The sequence below is a fragment of the Hydra vulgaris genome, chromosome 02, assembly GCF_038396675.1.
Source record: "Hydra vulgaris chromosome 02, alternate assembly HydraT2T_AEP".
In the NCBI taxonomy this organism is placed as follows: Eukaryota; Metazoa; Cnidaria; class Hydrozoa; order Anthoathecata; family Hydridae; genus Hydra; species Hydra vulgaris.
The window spans coordinates 21,937,501-21,940,000 of NC_088921.1; the positions used below are offsets into that span (position 1 = coordinate 21,937,501).

Sequence of the window (2,500 nt, forward strand, 5' to 3'; positions counted from 1 at the left end):
TTTTTAGCATTGATCTAGATAATACCATTTATTTTACAAACCATTTTTCTTTACTATGATATTTTTGATCTAAATGTTTTATTTACATTTAGATCAAAAATATCATATTGCTGTTGATTTCTAGCATTGATCTAAATGTAAACATTTATGTTGCAAACCATCTTTTATCAGCAATATGATTTCTAGAATTGATCCAAATGTTAACACTTTTTTTACAAACCATTTTTCTTTTTTCAGCAATATGATTTGTTTGAATATTAATCTAAATGTTGATCCAAATGTTGAAAACTTGCTGCGCTACAGGTTTTACAGCACAAATGAAAATTTCTCTTTTAAAATAAATAAACTATTAATACTTCGATTTCTATAGTTAAAACTCTGCTTTCTAAATGTTGTTATGGTTTACCAATGAATTACATGCTTGGTTTAATTTATTTTTTAATCAGATTGATGAATTAAGATCCTAAAATATCCTAATATATATATACATTAGGGATATGACAATTTTGCAACCCTATATCCCCATACTAAATTTAGTGGAGATTTTGTGCAAAAATCAGAAAAATAACAAGCATTTTTACTATATGTCAAAAAAGTTCACCCCCCAATTAAAAAATATTTGTAAATTTTTTTTAAAAAATGTAGTTTTGCAACACATCTTCCACTACTTTATAGAAACCAATAAACATGTATAATTAAAATTTGTCTACTGTGTATTTGACAATAAGTATTTAATATTTAGTTTTTCTATGCTATGGCATAATGGCATTAAGTCTTGCATCACTTTCACAGCAAGTTCTGCACATATATTTGAACGTTGTGTTGATATTGGTGTTGGCTCAGTGGACCAAAACCTTTTCAATGGTTTCAATGCTTTAGGATGCTCATTGCATGCTTCTAATAGATTAACAAAGTCTGCAGGATTGAAGTAGTGACCCCCAAACCATATATCACCCCATGAACCACAGATGAAGTCACATGCTGCTTGAGCTGATTCTGATTCTTGGTATTCTGGTACTAAAATGTAAGCAAGTAGAATAAAAATGGCTCTCGAATTCCACCTTGCATTGCTTATAGCAGGAAGTGATTTGAAATTAACTTTTGGAAAGTTACCTGTACTTTTAAACTTTCTATAACATGCTATTAAGTGATTCAGGAAATCCATGTCATCTCTCCAGCGAGTTCGCTTCACTTTCGTCAAAGGATTTCCAATATTACTAAACAATAGCTTCAAGTTCTCGTAATCTTGCTGCAACCTTGTCACAAAAGGGTAATGGAGATATGGTGACATTGTCGATCCTTCAAAAAGATCATTCATGACATGTTTCAAAAGAGTATTTAGAATATGGTGTTGGCATCCAATAAAAACAGGCTTTTCTATTCCAATGGTTTTAAAATGTTTCTGTAACCCTGTAACTACACCATTTCTTAATCCTGTATTTGTAGATGTTGTGTCAGATACAATCATTTTTATGGCTGGCCACAGCTCATACTCATCTAGCACATGCTTTATCCCATTATATATTGTTTCACTTTTTCCATTCATCATTTCCAGAACAGCAAGCCTAACCTCTCTATTTTCATTTTTCAAAACAACTACTTGATGTTCCATTTTCTTTATTTGTTTTCCATCAAAGTGCAAAGACCACTTTTCATTTTTTAGGTTTTCCATATAATTTGCTTTCAACTTTTCTCCTTCTTTCATAACACCTTTGTAGATACCACTTTGCGTTGGAGTATGAATAGAAATACCACTTTCTGAAAGAGTTTTACAGACTTTATGTGCTTTTTTAGTACTAATCTTAGCAGAAATCACTAAATTTACTGCTGAATTTTTTTTTTGTTTTTTAGATGATGATGAAGGACCTTCAGCTTCAATATCACTGCTGGAACACTGCTCTTCACTTTCTGAAGGTTCTCCTTCACTAGCTGATTCAACAAAATCTTGTCCTTGACTGATGGACATTTGTTTCTTTATCAACACTAATTTTCTTGGATGAATACCTTCAGCATCTTTAATTGTGGTACAATATCCAGCTCTTCCATTTGTTGACTTTTGAAGACAATAAAATTCTTTATCTTCCTGACACAACCATTCACCTTTCTCATCGGTTATGTCAAACAATCGTGTAAAATTTTGAGTTCCGGGTTTTCGACTATCTTTGTCAAGTTTTTTCAATACATTTTCTATTTTTCTTTCTGCTGCTGATTTCCCTTGTTGAATAGGAATATTTAGCTTTCTCCATAGCAATTTAGTTTCTTCAGCCACAATTGCAATTCTCTCCTTTCTACTTTTCACATTTGATGACAAACTTTTAAATCGATCAATGATACGCTGTTCTGTTTGCATCTTATTCATTTCACTAATACTTTTAACAACAGTAGTACATTTTCTGGAAGTTTTAGCTTTTTCAAACCTTACTAAATTTGATTCCCAAACTTTCTTATTCTTGTTTGAAGCAACTCTATTTTTGGACATAATGTTCAAAACACAAGATAA

At 31.2% G+C, this 2,500-nt stretch overlaps 1 protein-coding gene across 8 annotated transcripts in view; it reads left to right on the forward strand.

The window, feature by feature from the left end:
• Nucleotides 1–2,500, forward strand: part of LOC100203637 (histone-lysine N-methyltransferase SETDB1) — a 121,862-nt gene that overhangs the window by 60,333 nt on the left and 59,029 nt on the right. The window lies entirely within an intron of this gene.